Genomic DNA, 17,163 nt, shown 5'->3' on the forward strand with positions numbered 1-17,163 from the left:
ACCTTACCCTTTATAATTAGAGCTCTTTAAATAGATTTGGATAGATATTACATTCCTTTTCTAAAATCACCAGCTGCAGTTATTAGCTCAGGAGATAGAAGATGTCATTGGCAGAGTCCTTGCTTTAAAGATGACACAATTACAGCTGGCCCTGCTTCTGTAAACCTGCAGATATGAAGGGCCAGCTAAGAAACTTGAGCATCCATGGATTTTTATATTCTCAGGGAGTCCTGGAACAAACTTCAGTATTCCCACAGATATTGAAGGACACTGTGTACTTGAATGTTTCACTTTTTTATTCTGCTGTTACTTTTATTTTTCCTGTCTTCATTCTTTTGTTTTCTCATCTCACACCCCTAATTCCAATTTTGTTGTTGTTGTTGTTTAGTCGCTAAGTCATGTCCAACTGTTGGTGACCCCATGGACTGTAGCCCACCAGGCTCCTCTGTCCATGGTATTCTGTCCAAGAATACTGGAGTGGGTTGCCATTTCCTTCTCCAGGGGATCTTTCCAACCTAGGGATTGAACCCTTTGCTTAGCAGGCAGATTCTTTCCCACTGAGCCACCAGGAAAGACCCAATTCCACTTTAGAGTAAATTAAAGCATTAATTTGGTTTCTTTCTTATGGCTATGAAACAAAGGACAATGAAACATCTCATCTTTTATTTACAAGTTTTAAAATAGATTCTTGGATTCAAAATAGATTCTTGCATTCACTTTTACTTACGGACCTGCAAGAGAGTAAGCTAGCAATCTGATTGGAATATTCCCATTAGAAAGAAGTTGTAACTTAGTTTTCTTTTCGCTGGACCTGATGTGGTAAAGACTGATTTTATAGCACTTGAGGGATTTTCTGTTAAGAATTTATGCTTGAAGTTTTATTCTTAGGCCACAGGCTTCTTGATTTCTGTTTGTCGATATTATGAGGCTCACTAACTCTTGGGCATGCTTTAACGAGTTCAAACATTTAGGTAGCAAATTAAATTAATTAAGTCACTGGAATGGTTTTAATACTTTCGTCATTATAAAATCATAAAGAGAGTTTACTTCACTTAAAATATCTAGTTTTTTTTTTTTTCTTCTTTCATCTTTTAAAATAACTTAACCATAAACCTGGGACTTTTCTTCCCTTTTGATCACATTTCTGGCTTTACTTTATTAATTCCGCCCTTCAAGAAAATTCCACCATGTTTCTGAAGTTTGTTACTGTCTCAGCACAGGTTTCAGAAGAATTAATTTCTGTCTTGTCAGTAACCTGGGGTAGAGTCATTTGTTGTAGATTATCCTTGTAGGGTAACTGTGTAAACTGAACGTTTATATACTGGTTAAACCAATCTTGGAATTCAATGACCTGTTGAGATGGAATGAGTAACCTAGTTAATACACAACTACAGAAATCTTGGCATCCTCTCTTTCAAGCTGTCTTTCTTTCTATATTACCTTAATTCATTCGGTTGCCAAAAATCCAGTGGTACAAAGCATTTCCTGTCCATTGTTTTACATTGTCCAAAAGATATTTATCTGTGGTTCTTACTTGCACGTTGCTCTAATTTGAAGACATGGGAAGAGTCAGAATGTAAAGTACAGTCTTTCCCTCTCCTTTTAGTGCCTACCGTTCCCCTATTTCTTCTCCCCTCTCACTTAAAACTTTTCTTCTTGACCATCACTAGAAAGTCATTAAATTTCAGAAATCACTTCAAATCATTCTTGTTTTTCCCAGCTTGTTGAAAGGAGGTGGCAGGTATATTAATATTTACTAAGGTGTGAATGATAGCCTCCTATGGTGCTGCCTTCTTGGAATGGTTAGCATTTTGAATAAGGAAGTGTTTTAGGCTAAAGAAACATAGTTCTAATGATTAAACAGATTCTGACGCAATACAGTTTGCAAATAGAGATATTTGGAGACAAGATGGTCTCTGTATCTCTTTAAAGCACACTTGGTAAGTCAGTTGCACCAACAGTAGTTCTACTAACAAGTTTGTTTGTTTATTTGTTTTAATACTTGTCCCACAGAAATCTTCCCTTGGTTACATCTAAGCCTGTCAAAATCTGTCTCTCTACAACTTATATCCAGATCATCCAGTCCTATGTAGTCTGTGTGATGAGGTGCAATGAAACTAGCCCCTCAGATCTTTGCTGATCTATTCCTAGCTCAGGGTCACCTTTTGGTTACATTACATTAAAAAGGATAACAATATGAATAGAAAAAACAAAAAACAGCAAATCAACAATTAGCCTGAAGGAGAAAAGGGGTCTTGACATGTAGACACCAGTAAGGGAGAATCTATCCAGGGACTACCCAGCATTCTTGCCCAATGACTCCTGCGACCTGCCTCCCTGGCAAGCCCCATCAAGACCAGAAGATGGCTTTGGCTCCAGCCCTCTAATGCCCTAATATGTGCATCAAGCATAGGGCTTTAGGAGCTTTCACAAGGCCATTTACCAGTCATCTCCTACTGTTAGGAAACCGGAAGTATTACCACTTTGAAGATAGTAAAGAAGAGGGGAATTTTTTTGTTCTCCTCTTCAGGCTAGAATTAGGAAATTATTCCCATTATGCCCCGTTGCTTATGCCCTTTTATAAGACATAAATCCCTGGCTTCTCTTCCACTCATGCTTTATGAGGTTAAACAAGAATGAAAATTGGTGATGACCGTGAAATGTCAGAGGTGTCAGGGAATCAGCGGGCCACACTGATATCCTTTGTTTTAGAGCGGAAGTTCCTGCTGTTGTTAATGAGCCAAGTAAATGTCCTGATGGCAGTAGAAACAGTCCTCTGCCCAGGAGACTAGAGAATGTATCTGTGTTTCTGTAGCTGTGTGAACTGGGATCAGCCTGTTAAAATTCTTTCTTTCTTTAGTACAGAGTTAAGAACGCTTTTTTTCCACCACCATCAAATTGTTATGCACTTATAGACACACAGGTGTTTTGCAGATAAAGAGGCTTACAAATGCACACACCATTTTTTTTTCCCACTGTACTGTAGCTGCACATTTTATCATAACTAAAATCTCTTCTGTGTTTGTAAAGGGCTGTGTGGAGAAGGGAAACTAAAATCAGAAAAGAAGTGATTTCCCCAGAGCTGTAAGGAAAATTCATGGCTGAAAAGTAATTGTTGTTAATAGATCAGAATTTACCTATGAATTTTTTTAATGATGAATTTCATAAAAAATTAATTGCATTTAAATTATTTAATTCTCTAAATGGCTTTAGGATTTGCTATGTCATCTAATTTCCTTCTGACCTTGATTGAAATTATTGTCTCTGTTGACTCTGGTCCATATGTGGCAATAAGTTGTAATCATGAAATGTTAAAAGAAACCAGTAATAATTCTACTGTATTTGTTTCAGTAGTGAAATAGAATTCTAGGCCCTGAAATGCAGGAAAAATTAATAGATGTTACGAAGGACATAAAAGTGTCCATGAAGAGAGTCAGATCTGTATTTTATCTCCTATTTCCTCACTGACTGAGTCAGCAGGAATGTTTCTGTGAGTGCATGTGGCTCTCCACCATGTACTTACCCCAAAGATCTAGTCACTTTAGTTCCCAAATAAATGGGAGAAGAGGTAGTTTTTCTGGATCCCTTTTTCCAGTAACAGATTTAGTGAAGTCAAGTGTATGTTGTGACATTTGACCTCTTTATGCCTTTATTCTTATTTTCTCCCCAGACTATCTAATATCAAATCTAAAAGTACTGTCTTGGAAAAGGAAGAGACTACTTGAACTAGTAAGATTACAAAGCGGATTCAAACAATGTAATTGAGATCCTGGAACCTGGAAAGATAAGATTCAAAGATATGCACACTAAGACCCCAGTTCTCCATCTCCACTTGAGTCTCGTCCCTAAGAGGAAATGAAATAAAAAGAAGCGATTGGGACAAACTTAATAAAAAACGCTGGAGCACAAAAGCTTTAAAATACTGGCAGGAGGTCTCAACTGTCCCTGGGTTAATGTTTATCAAATGTGGTTTGGCATACCCAAAGATGGAGTATTGGTCCAAATGGCTATAACAATATGTAAGAACCTCTGAGTCTGTCTCTTCAGTATTTTCCTTGCCTCTTTTAAGAGACTTTTATATTATACTAATTTTTTTAAGAACTGATGCACTGAAAATTAAAAGGTTTTAAAAATGTTACCCAGTAAACTGCCAGCTATGAGACAGTAAATACTGAAACTGTATTGGCACCGTCTTTTACTGGCAAATAAGGAAGCATAGAGCTAGCAGAAGCAATGCCAGTAGTAAAGCAACGGGAAAGCGCTGGGTTCTGCTTGACTGGTGGTCAAGGGCAGGACCTGGCCCCTGTAGTGGGCATACCATCAGAGAATCCAGATCTCCCGCTTCATGTTTGGAGGGAGCCACTATTGTGAATTGTCTGTGAGATTTGCCTCAAGCCTTTGATCTCTGAGCTTTTGGAAGGCAGAGTTATGTTTCATTATCAGATTCTGCTTATATACATGTACCTCTTCTCTTCTAATATGTAAAGATTTTTCTGTTATATATATTTCCAGCTTCAACATAAACTAGATTCGGCAGCCCTGCTTTTTTACCCCTCTTATTCAAAAACTTACTTTAAAAAAAAAGCTTTATTGAGATATACTTCATCCTTACAATTCAACAGTTTACAGTGCACAAATCAAAATTTTTTGTATGTTCACAAGGGTGTACAACCATCACCACCACAATCAATTTTGGAACATTTCACTACCCCTAGAAAAACCTGTAGCCATTACCAGTCACGTAGTCACTAACCTACTCTCTCTCTTTGAGGATTTTCTTACTGTGGATATTTCCTATAAATGAAGTCATACAACATGTGCCTTTTCTTTGAACTGGCTTTTTTTTTTTTTTTTCGCTTTTTATTATTTTATTATTTGAGTATAACGTTGTGTTAGTTTCTGCTGTACAACAAAGTGAATCAGCTATGTGCATGTGAATCTGACTTATTTTTGTCTTTTTAATTGTGTTGTCAGAGTTCTTTATATCTTTCCCTGGTGGCTCAGATGGTAAAGACTCTGGCTGCAGTGCAGGAGACCTGGATTTGATCCCTGGGGCAAGAAGATCCCCTAGAAGAGGGCATGGCAACCCACTCCAGTATTCTTGCCTGAGAAATCCCATGGACAGAGAGGAGTCTGGCAGGCTATGGTCCGTGAGGTCGCTGAGTCGGACATGACTGAAACACACACACACACACACACCCACCCACACCCACACCCACCCACACCCACACCCACCCATCCTACATTGAGAGTGAAGGAGGTATTAGCACTTCTGAGCTGATAAGGCCCCACCATACAGTGATTGTGTTAATGACCTGATTCATCTGTGACTATCATAGAAAGACTTTCTCTTGCTAAAGAATGTAAAAGTTTTCAATCGTTCCATGCATCTTAATATTTTATTTACTACCTTTATTATGTAGAGAAATCCCTTACTATTTGAATCATTGTTCATTTGAGGGAAAAAAAAGTTGATTCCTAAAAGAGTATCATATCCTTTGTCTGACTGTGACTTTACAACCAGTTAACAGAGTAAGAGTACACTGAAGGCATTGTAGTTCAGTTCAGTTCAGTTGCTCAGTCGTGTCCGACTCTTTGCGACCCTGTGAACCGCAGCGCCACCAGGCCTCCCTGTCCATCACCAACTCCCATATTTCATTCAAACCCATGTCCATTCAGTCGGTGATGCCATCCAACAGTCTCATCCTCTGTTGTAGAAGTGATCTATCTGGAGATAAATTCAGTTCACTTCAGTCACTCAATTGTATCTGACATTTTGTGACCCCATGAACTGCAGCATGCCAGGCCTCCCCGTCCATCACCAACTCCTGGAGTTTACCCAGACTCATGTCCATTGAGTCAGTGATGCCATCTAACCATCTCATCCTCTGTCATCCCCTTCTCCTCCTGCCCTCAATCTTTCCCAGCATCAGGGTCTTTTCAAATGAGTCAGCTCTTCGTATCAGGTGGCCAAAATATTGGAGTTTCAGTTTCAACATCAGTCCTTCCAATGAACACTCAGGACTGATCTCCTTTAGGATGGACTGGTTGGATCTCCTTGCAGTCCAAGGGACTCTCAAGAGTCTTCTCTAACACCACAGTTCAAAAGCATCCATTCTTCGGCACTCAGCTTTCTTTATAGTCCAACTCTCACATCCATACATGACCACTGGAAAAACCATAGCCTTGACTAGACAGACTTTGTTGACAAAGTAATGTCTCTGCTTTTGAATATACTATCTAGGTTGGTCATAACTTTTCTTCCAAGGAGTAAGCGTCTTTTAATTTCAAGGCTGCAGTCACCATCTGCAGTGATTTTGGAGCCCAGAAAAATAAAGTCAGCCATTGTTTCCACTGTTTCCCCATCTATTTGCCATGAAGTGATGGGACGGGATGCCATGATGTTAGTTTTCTGAATGTTGAGCTTCTTTAAGCCAACTTTTTCACTCTCCTCTTTCACTGTCATCAAGAGGCTTTTTAGTTTCTCTTCACTTTCTGCCTTAAGGGTGGTGTCATCTGCATATCTGAGGTTATTGATATTTCTCCTGGCAATCTTGATTCCAGCTTGTGCTTCCTCCAGCCCAGCGTTTCTCATGATGTACTCTGCCTATAAGTTATTGCAATGCAAACCTCACTCTCCATCATAGAACAAAAGCTTTTGTTCTTTGTGAACACACATATACAATCAGATTCTCCAAACTCAGTCTGCAGTTAAACCATTCCTTTCCTTAAAACACCATTATCAGTCTTTTCAACAAATGGTACTGGAGCAACTGGATGTGTATATGCAAAATTTCCTTCACCCTTAAATCTCTTCCCTGGTGACTCAGCTGGTAAAGAATTCGCCTGCAATGTGGGAGACCTGGGTTCCATCCCTGGATTGGGAAGATCCCTTGGAGAAAAGAACAGCTACCCACTCCAATATTCTGGCCTGGAGAATTCCGTGGGGTGTATAGTCCATGGTGTCGCAAAGAGTCAGACACAACTGAGCAACTTTCACTTTCACTAAATCTCTTGTGCCCTGCAGAGTCCCTTGTGTGTAGTAGTACACATTAAGTGTTTTCATTGAATTGGGTAGTTGGAAGGGCTGAAGTATGGAGATTAAATTTTGATATAATTCAGGGATCTGTGAATTCTTTAAAAGAATTGTTTAAATGCTGTGTTTTCATTTTAATGATAATTCTGAATCACCTGGATACACATTATAATCAAGTTGCACTACGTAATTTCAGTACCCATGTTTGTGTTTGACAAACATTGATCTAAAACATTACTCAGAATGTATGTAAACTTCTGATTACAGAGGAGTGCTGGCTGTACGTGATCATTCATTCTTTGGAAAATATCATTGCTTTTACCTAGCAGCACCTTCACTAGCAGGATATGGTATTTCTTAGTTACTTCCTGTTGGTAGATAGAAGAGAGTAGTTGGAATGATTTTATTTGTACTCACTTCTATGTCTCAAAAAAAAAAAAAAATGGGGAGGGAGAGAGAAAGAGACAGAGAGGCAAGAAGGAAGGAATAGAGGCCCTCTAGACCTTCCCAGGTGGCGCAGTGGTAAAGAATCTACCTTCCAGTGTAGGAGACTTGGGAGATACAGGCTTGATCCCTGGTTTAAGAAGATCCCTTGGGCTCCTTTCCTCCTTGGCTGCTTGAAGATCAGCCGCCATCATGAACGACACAGTAGCTATCCAGACTAGGAAGTTCATGACCAACCGACTGCTTCAGCGGAAACAAATGGTCATCGATGTTCTTCACCCTGGAAAGGCAACAATACCTAAAGCAGAAATTCGGGAAAAACTGGCCAAAATGTACAAGACCACACCAGCTGTCATCTTTGTATTTGGATTCAGAACTCATTTTGGTGGTGGCAAGACAGCTGGCTTCGGCATGATTTACGATTCCTTGGATTACGCGAAGAAGAATGAGCCCAAACATAGGCTTGCAAGACATGGCCTGTATGAGAAGAAAAAGACCTCAAGAAAACAGCGAAAGGAACGCAAGAACAGAATGAAGAAAGTTAGGGGGACTGCAAAGGCCAACGGTGATGCTGGCAAAAACAAGTAAAGATTCTGCAGTGATGGTATCTGTGGTGATTGTGCAGATTTTTCATGAAAGAGAAAATAAAGTAAGACCTTTTACAGAAAAAAAAAAAAAAAAAAAGATCCCTTGGAGTAGAAAATGGTATTCAGTATTGTGAATGGCTTCAGTATTCTTGGCTGGAAAATCCCATGGACAGAGGAGCCTGACAGGCTATACAGTCCATGGGGTCACAAAGAGTCAGACACGACTGAGCACAGACATCAATGATAGAGTTTTGAAAGGATGTTGTAAAGATTTGACCAAGGATGGGATCTTCTTTCTCACTTAATTCTTCTCAATATCACTTTTATAACATGTTTCAGTGAACTGGAAGAGTAGGTGAGCCCTTGAAATCAGCAGATCCTCCAGCTACAGAAGTTCACTCTGTCAGTTCAGATCCGATGGTGTGCTTTCACTGTGTAAGTGTCTCTTGTTGCAGATGATCATCTCAGATCCTTTATGAGAGAAGGGAGGATCTGATAGGCATACATGAATCCATCAATCTAGACTTTAAAGTACCATAGCAAAACTTGATTTAAAAAAAACAACTTCTGAATCCTAATTTGTTGAAGGAATCTTTTCATATAGATGATAATTGATACACACAAGTCAAAGACAGGTGAAAATTCTTTGAACTCTCTTTTCACTATGCACTTGATTTTTCACCTTCCAAAGAAACTCGTTTTTTAATCGTTTGTTCAAACAAATCTAGATCCTTCATTCACTCCCATGAACACACAGTTGTGTGCTTTAAAATAAGGTTGATTATTGCTGACTTCCTGAGAAGGATACAGAGATGCAAATAGCCAGGTGTTATCATTGTCATTGCACAAAGTAAAATCCATTAGAGCTGAACTAGGATAAACTTAACTAAAATCAACTTGAGAAAGTTTCTAAAAGTTGGTCTTGAGTTTGCTGCTGCTGCTGCTACTGCTAACTCAATTTAGTCGTGTCCGACTCTGTGCAACCCCATGGACGGAAGCTCCCCTGTCCCTGGCATTCTCCAGGCAAGAACACTGGAGTGGGTTGCCATTTCCTTCTCCAGTGCAGGAAAGTGAAAAGTGAAAGGGAAGACGCTCAGTCATGTCTGACTCTTCGCGACCCCATGGACTGCAGCCTACCAGGCTCCTCTGTCCATGGGATTTTCCAGGCAAGAGTACTGGAGTGGGTTGCCATTGCCTTCTAGAGTTACACTATTACAGTCATTGATCATATTTTGAACTATACATTTGATCAACTGCTTCAAGTCTAGTCATCACTTCCGTTGAAGGCTCAGTCATATACTTGGTGATACAAGAAATAATAATTTGTGAAACAAGCAAAATACAAATGGTATAGTTAATAACATTAGTGGAATTACAAGTAAATATTTTAGCCATGAGCCTCCCACACCAGTTTTTTTTTAAAGATTGTCAAGACTAGGGAATGGGTCACTTAGAGCAGAAATCTGGTTTTTCATGTGGTTAAAATGTGTTACATTAAAGGATTTATCAGATACAAAAATACAGCATTCAGTTTTAATTATAGCACACATATCTCCCTGAGATGCTATAAGGGGTCAAGGGTCTTGCAGTTGTGTAGCACTGCCTTTCTCATCATAGAGATCTCAGAATTCAATAGGCTAATAGCCCGGTTACTATCATTTAAAGCTTATGGAAGTTGTCAAGGCTTAGATATGGTCAGTTATATCCTCCAACCCCATTGAAGGCACACACACACACACACAAGCTGCTAAATGGTCATACCAGTAGATACAGATCTTTGACCCATTGGGATCATACCAATGGTAGATTGGTTGGGGTTACCTGTAATTTGTTAACATGTATGACCTTAAATTCATGGGAATCCCAGGCTACACCTTTGTATCATCCCTGTAGATGTCAAGGCTACAAATCCACTGAGTTCCGTACCAATCACTCTCTCTAAGGGTAATAACAGGCATAGTTCATAAAGCACCCAGCCTTGTCTCATAATTACCAGGTTGATCATTTTTAGTATGATTTAACCTTTCCCAACATAGAGGAGCCTTTAAACTTAAATGACCATAGCCTGGTATTAACCATGTAAATCCTCCCCATAATTGTAGGAGTTTTCCTTTAAATAAATGAGAAGTTAATTTTTTATTGATACTTAGCTCATCACTCCGATTGAGTTTAAATGACCCTAAGAGAAAACTTAAATCTATGGCCAGCCTCAGAGCAGGTATTTTTAATTGGCCAGGTGAGAGGATCCCATCTAGAATTATTATGAATAGATAGAACAGGAACTGAACACTCATCTAAAATTTCCTAGGGGATATCCAATCAGAGCCCTAAAGAACAGAAATCCACCAAGGTAACCCAGAAGTAATAGGCACAGGTAATTGGCCACAACCCAACAATTGGATTGAGTTTTAAAGTTTACTGTGTTCATTTCCCTGAAGCTGTTGCTAAATGCCTAAGGAAAAGATGGTGGTCTCTCCAACTTCAGTTCCATGGGTATATCTTAGTCTAAATATTGTAGTCTATGGCGAATACTTTCTGAAAATGGGTATTAGGCAGTTCAGAAATCAATACCTTTTTTTGTAAAAGCCATACAGTATGCATACTTTGAAGGAGATAGCAGGATGGTAACAAATACTTGCCCTTGTCAGGTGGCAAGTGTATGCCACCTTTTCTAACAAAAGGTGAATCTTAGAACCTTGTGGTTCAGGTAAGTTCAAACTGAAGAAATACAAACATCTCATCTGGATAAAGAAGAGCAGGAAAAGAAGCCAAAAATATATATAAACCAACACCCTCCCAGATGGGATAATTGAGATTTTGTTGCTTAATCAGAAACTAGGGAATAGCAGTGAATGTCCCAGAGCCTGAGGTTTTAGTTTATAATGAAATGGGTGGTTAGTCAGTAGTTGTGAAATACACTCAGCATGTAACCCCTTTACATGAGCTTCTACTGTAAATAGTTACTTACTTTTCTTTATTTAATAAGTTGGCAGATGTATAAAGATGACTCTGGTATAGCTGGTAAAGCTATATTGGGTTGGCCAAAAGGTTTAATCAAATTTATGGAATTGTGGACGCAGTGGAGGAACGAGAGCGTGGGAGGAATTGGGAGAGTAGCATTGACATATATACACTATCATGTTGAAAGAGCTTCTGTACAACACAGTGGGGTGCAGCCTGGCTCTCTGTGATGACCTAGAGGGATGGGACGAGGGGGAGAGGAGGGATGCTCAAGAAGGAGGGCATAAATATATATTATGACTAATTCACATTGTTGTATGGCAGAAACCAACACAACGCAGTAAAGCAACTTTCAAAAAAAGATGTTATGGAAAAAAGCCCAAATGAACCTTTTGGTCAACCTAGAATATATATACATTGATATTTTGAGTCATGCTGTATACTAGGCTATTGTCCCAATTAAAATTGTAATTAGAAGAAAGAAAATTATCGGGCTTATTTTTTTCTTTTATATATTATAAAATTTACTTCTGAATCCTTTTAAAAACACCCACTATCTTAAGTTTCTTTGTTTGTCATATCTAACTTTTTTGACTTTGTGTTCATAGACATAGAACTGATATAGAAGACCTCTTCACTATTAAATTTTCATATGTCAAATCAGTTAGAATATTTTTGGCTATAGGTAGCAAATTCTCAACCGGCTTAAACAATAAGGAATAAATCATTACACATGACAAAAAGCCCTGAATTGGTTAATTCTTTGCCTCCATTACATCATTCAGGACCCCAAATCTCTTCATCTTTCTACTCTGCCAACCTCATCTCCTAGTCCCTGATAGTTTCCATTGGCTGCAGCAACTCTGAGGTGTTACGTTCTTAAAATCACTTGTTGTTGTTTAATCGCTAAGTCATGTCTGACTCTGCAACCCCATGGACTATAGCCCGCCAGGCTACACATCAGTTAAGTTCAGTTCAGTTGCTCAGTCGTGTCCGACTCTCTGCGACCCCATGAATCGCAGCACGCCAGGCCTCCCTGTCCATCACCATCTCCCGGAGTTCACTCAGACTCACGTCCATCGAGTCCGTGATGCCATCCAGCCATCTCATCCTCGGTCGTCCCCTTCTGCTCCTGTCCCCAATCCCCCCCAGCATCAGAGTCTTTTCCAATGAGTCAACTCTTCGCATGAGGTGGCCAAAGTACTGGAGTTTCAGCTTTAGCATCATTCCTACCAAAGAAATCCCAGGGTTGATCTCCTTGCAGTCCAAGGGACTCTCAAGAGTCTTCTCCAACACCACAGTTCAAAAGCATCAATTCTTCGGCGCTCAGCCTTCTTCACAGTCCAGCTCTCACATCCATACATGACCACAGGAAAAACCATAGCCTTGACTAGACGGACCTTAGTCGGCAAAGTAATGTCTCTGCTTTTGAATATGCTATCTAGGTTGGTCATAACTTTTCTTCCAAGGAGTAAGCATCTTTTAATTTCATGGCTGCAGTCACCATCTGCAGTGATTTTGGAGCCCCAAAAATTAAAGCCTGACACTGTTTCCACTGTTTCCCCATCTATTTGCCATGAAGTGATGGGACCGGATGCCATGATCTTCGTTTTCTGAATGTTGAGCTTTAAGCCAACTTTTTCGCTCTCTTTCACTTTCATCAAGAGGCTTTTTAGCTCCTCTTCACTTTCTGCCATAAGGGTGGTGTCATCTGCATATCTGAGGTTATTGATACTTCTCCCGGCAATCTTGATTCCAGCTTGTGTTTCTTCCAGTCCAGCGTTTCTCATGATGTACTCTGCATAGAAGTTAAATAAGCAGGGTGACAAAATACAGCCTTGACGTACTCCTTTTCCTATTTGGAACCAGTCTGTTGTTCCATGTCCAGTTCTAACTGTTGCTTCCTGACCTGCATACAGATTTCTCAAGAGGCAGGTTAGGTGGTCTGGTATTCCCATCTCTTTCAGAATTTTCCACAGTTTATTGTGATCCACACAGTCAAAGGGTTTGGCATAGTCAATAAAGCAGAAATCGATGTTTTTCTGGAACTCTCTTGCTTTTTCCATGATCCAGTGGATGTTGGCAATTTGATCTCTGGTTCCTCTGCCTTTTCTGAAACCAGCTTGAACATCAGGGAGTTCACGGTTCACGTACTGCTGAAGCCTGGCTTGGAGAATTTTGAGCATTATTCTACTAGCATGTGAGATGAGTGCAATTGTGCGGTAGTTTGAGCATTCTTTTACATTGCCTTTCTGGAATTGGAATGAAAACTGACCTTTTCCAGTCCTGTGGCCACTGCTGAGTTTTCCAAATTTGCTGGCATATTGAGTGCAGCACTTTCACAGCATCATCTTTCAGGATTTGAAATAGCTCTACTGGAATTCCATCACTTCCACTAGCTTTGTTTGTAGTGATGCTTTCAAGGCCCACTTGACTTCACATTCCAAGATGTCTGGCTCTAGATTAGTGATCACATCATCGTGATTATCTGGGTCGTGAAGATCTTTTTTGTACAGTTCTTCTGTGTATTCTTGCCACCTCTTTTTAATATCTTCTGCTTCTGTTAGGTCCAGACCATTTCTGTCCTTTATTGAGCCCATCTTTGCATGAAATGTTCCCTTGGTATCTCTAATTTTCTTGACGAGATCTTTAGTCTTTCCCATTTGTTGTTTTCCTCTATTTCTTTGCATTAACCACTGAAGAAGGCTTTCTTATCTCTTCTTGCTGTTCTTTGGAACTCTGCATTCAGATGCTTATATCTTTCCTTTTCTCCTTTGCTTTTCGCCTCTCTTCTTTTCACAGCTATTTGTAAGGCCTCCCCAGACAGCCATTTTGCTTTTTTGCATTTCTTTTCCATGGGGGTGGTCTTGATCCCTGTCTCCTGTACAATGTCACGAACCTCATTCCATAGTTCATCAGGCACTCTATCTATCAGATGTAGGCCCTTAAATCTATTTCTCACTTCCACTGTATAATCATAAGGGATTTGATTTAGGTCATACCTGAATGGTCTAGCTGTTTTCCCTACTTCTTCAATTTGAGTCTGAATTTGATAATAAGGAGTTCATGATCTGAGCCACAGTCAGCTCCCGGTCTTGTTTTTGTTGACTGTATACAGCTTCTCCATCTTTGGCTGCAGAGAATATAATCAATCTGATTTCGGTGTTGACCATCTGGTGATGTCCATGTGTAGAGTCTTCTCTTGTGTTGTTGGAAGAGGGTGTTTGCTATGACCAGTGCATTTTCTTGGCAAAACTCTATTAGTCTGCCCTGCTTCATTCTGTACTCCAAGGCCAAATTTGCCTGTTACTCTAGGTGTTTCTTGACTTCCTACTTTTGCATTCGAGTCCCCTATAATGAAAAGGACATCTTTTTTGGGTGTTAGTTCTAAAAGGTCTTGTAGGTCTTCATAAAACCGTTCAACTTCAGTTTCTTCAGTGTTACTGGTTGGGGCATAGACTTGGATAACTGTGATACTGAATGGTTTGCCTTGGAGACGAACAGAGATCATTCTGTCATTTTTGAGATTGCATCCAAGTACTGCATTTCGGACTCTTTTGTTGACCATGATGGCTACTCCATTTCTTCTGAGGGATTCCTGCCCACAGTAGTAGATATAATGGTCATCTGAGTTAAATTCACCCATTCCAGTCCATTTTAGTTCGCTGATTCCTAGAATGTCAACGTTCACCCTTGCCATCTCTTGTTTGACCACTTCCAATTTGCCTTGATTCATGGACCTGACATTCCAGGTTCCTATGCAACATTGCTCTTTACAGCATCGGATCTTGCTTCTATCACCAGTCACATCCACAATTGGGCATTGTTTTTGCTTTGGCTCCATCCCTTCATTCTTTCTGGAGTTATTTCTCCACTGATCTCCAGTAGCATATTGGGCACCTAATGATCTGGGGAGTTCCTCTTTCAGTATCCTATCATTTTGGCTTTTCATACTGTTCATGGGGTTCTCAAGGCAAGAATACTGAAGTGGCTTGCCATTCCCTTCTCCACTGGACCACATTCTGTCAGACCTCTCCACCATGACCCACCCGTCTTGGGTTGCCCTGCAGGCATGGCTTGGTTTCATTGAGTTAGACAAAGCTGTGGTCCTAGTGTGATTAGATTGACTGGTTTTCTGTGAGTATGGTTTCAGTGTGTCTGCTCTCGCAAAGTCTTTTCTTAGGGTCTTCCATCAGATTTTCCTTCACATCTCTCTGTTCACACTGGATCACATACCGGGAGCAATTAAGACAAGAGGATATGTCCACCATGATTCATTTAGAGCAATAAAAACCTTAGCCTGAATCAGGTAAGTGGTGGCTGGACAGGGAGAAGATGCATATTTGAACAAAATTAGAGTGGTTTTACAAGGAAGAATGGGAAAATGCCAGTGAGACGTACATGAGAAAATTTGACACATAGAGATCCCTTAAGCTAAAATTAAGAACCCTTTTTGTAGGATCTTTGAATTCTGTGCTGGTGTCACATGTAGCCCCGGAAGCTGTATTCTCTGTTCACATGCATTCATTTTGTTCTGCATAGAAACCTGGTCAGGACTAACTGGCGACTGGGATCCAGTACAATCTTAAGAAACCAACCACACAACACAATAGGAGCAAGGGAGAGCGAAGTCCGTCAGAGGTTAACACAGCCTTCAGGAAATGGGGGCAGAGCTGTAAATCCCCGAAGAAGACCAGGTCTGAGCAAGGTGTGACACGTCCTGGCTGTGTATATGAGGTCTAAGGGAGGTCAGGTTGCGGAAAACATGACGGTGCAGCACTTGGAGAAATGCAGAGTGGGTGCATGGAGTGTTCCAGCTCGCCCAGCCCAGTACCTGGAAAACGAGGCAGCAGGTGGGCCCGGAGCCAGCTGACTGCATTCAGTGTGGGCTCTCAAGATTTCGGGTCTCCACTAGCTCCTCTGGGTTCTTAGGTACGCTTGGGAGTGGGGTTGGTGGAGCATGCAGTTAAATGGATGCTCATTTGGAAAGTTGTAATGAAGCTTAGGCAAGGCAGGAATTTATATAAACAGAATGTTGAAGTTTGATTTTGTTAATGTAATGGTACACCCTTAACTTTTATGGTGAGGAAGTGTAGGAAGCAGCCATATGATTTCTACATTGAATATAAAACTTCTGTTGTCCGTTCTGTTCTTCAGTTTCCCCCAGGTCTTCTCATGACTTTTTCCTTCAGCTCTTCTCCTCTGATACCTTTTCCCTGAGCCCTCACCCCTGACTCTTAACTGCTCCCCCTTCCTTATTTTTCTTCATAGCTCTTATTGCTGCTGGAAAGCTTACTTACTATTTATTGTCTTTCTCCTCCAGTAGAAGTAGGCTTCATAAAGACGGGAACTTTGCTTTCTTGTTCATGCTATATATTATCTCCAGTGCTGAGATCATACTTGGAACGTTTTAGGCACTCAGTTAAGATTTGCTGAATGAATGAGTGAGATACCTCTTGGTATTCTTCCTAAAGAAGGAAATAGATGTACCTTCTTTTATTGACTAATGGGAACTATGTTTTTTGTTTCCTTTTTTGCCTTAGCTATTAGAATTGCTAAACTAAATTTGGGGTTCATTTGCAATAACCATTCTTAGCATGGAATATTGGTACTTCCTCACTATAGAGCTTTTAAAAAATATTCATTTCAGTTTCAGTATTATTTATTGAAAGTTGCCTCACATCCCATAGGGAAGTAAATGAGGCTTGAAGAACAATAAATGAACTGCTTGACTGACTGAAGGGTGACAGGGAGAAGTAAAAAATGAACACCAAGCTTTTGAGTCTGGATGAATAAGAATACTGGAGCTGTTGTTAATGGAAATTGGAACCAGATCAATACATTACTCATAAAAGTATCTTTCTCTGTCACCATTTTGGGGACATCTCACTCCAGTGTTGTTGCTTGGTCAGTATTTTTCCTTTTCCTCAGTATGCTTTGAGTACCATGAGAGGAGGGACTCTACCTGACAAATAGTACCTTTTCTTTACCACTTATTTTTTAATCCATTTTTAAATTGAAATGTAACTAATTTACAGCACTGTGTTAGTTTTCCACTTATTATTTTTTTAATTGAGGTATATAGTTGCTTTACAGTTTACCTCTAATTTTTAACTTTAAATCCCTACATTAATA

At 40.0% G+C, this 17,163-nt stretch overlaps 1 protein-coding gene and 1 pseudogene across 3 annotated transcripts in view; both read left to right on the top strand.

Moving 5' to 3' along the window:
• Positions 1–17,163, top strand: part of TANGO6 (transport and golgi organization 6 homolog) — a 181,595-nt gene that overhangs the window by 118,044 nt on the left and 46,388 nt on the right. The window lies entirely within an intron of this gene.
• Positions 7,658–8,083, top strand: LOC102172379 (annotated as a pseudogene).

This window comes from Capra hircus, chromosome 18 (assembly GCF_001704415.2).
Source record: "Capra hircus breed San Clemente chromosome 18, ASM170441v1, whole genome shotgun sequence".
NCBI lineage: Eukaryota > Metazoa > Chordata > Mammalia > Artiodactyla > Bovidae > Capra > Capra hircus.